This window comes from Octopus bimaculoides, chromosome 22, assembly GCF_001194135.2.
Source record: "Octopus bimaculoides isolate UCB-OBI-ISO-001 chromosome 22, ASM119413v2, whole genome shotgun sequence".
In the NCBI taxonomy this organism is placed as follows: Eukaryota; Metazoa; Mollusca; class Cephalopoda; order Octopoda; family Octopodidae; genus Octopus; species Octopus bimaculoides.
In genome coordinates this window covers 6,637,779-6,638,345 of record NC_069002.1, presented here as the reverse complement: position 1 = coordinate 6,638,345, position 567 = coordinate 6,637,779, and positions in this window count along the sequence as shown.

The following is a 567-nucleotide window of genomic DNA, read 5'->3' as shown; positions in this document are numbered from 1 at the left end:
ATATATATATGCATATATAAAGTATATGTATTTGTATATATACGTATATATGAGTATGTATATACATAGACAGATATTAATGTATGAATGCATTGCGTGTGTATGTATATATATATGTGTGTATGTGTGTGTGCGCGCGCGCGCATGTGTGTGTATCTACATGTGCATGTCTGTGCATGAATGTGCACGTGTTCGTACGTGTATATTTGTTTGAATGTGCGTGTGTATCCTTGTAGACGTGCGTGTGTATGCATACATGTGTGTATGTATACTTGTGTGTATGTGTGTACGTGAGACAGGGAGTATTCATTCAGCCAGTTTTCTTATTGAAAGCTTTCGAGGTTAAGATCAATAAGATTCATCTATCTGCGTCAATAATCGATCTTGGTAATCCTTCGCTATCTATTATTCGTTTTCTATTACTTTTTCTACACCCCTCTCTCTCTCTCTTTCTTTCTTTCTTTCTTTCTTTCTTTCTTTTTCTCCCTGTATGTTCTCTCTGTCTGTTTGTCTGTCTGTCTGTCTGTCTGTCTCTCTCTCTCTCTCTCTCTCTCTCTCTCTCTCTCT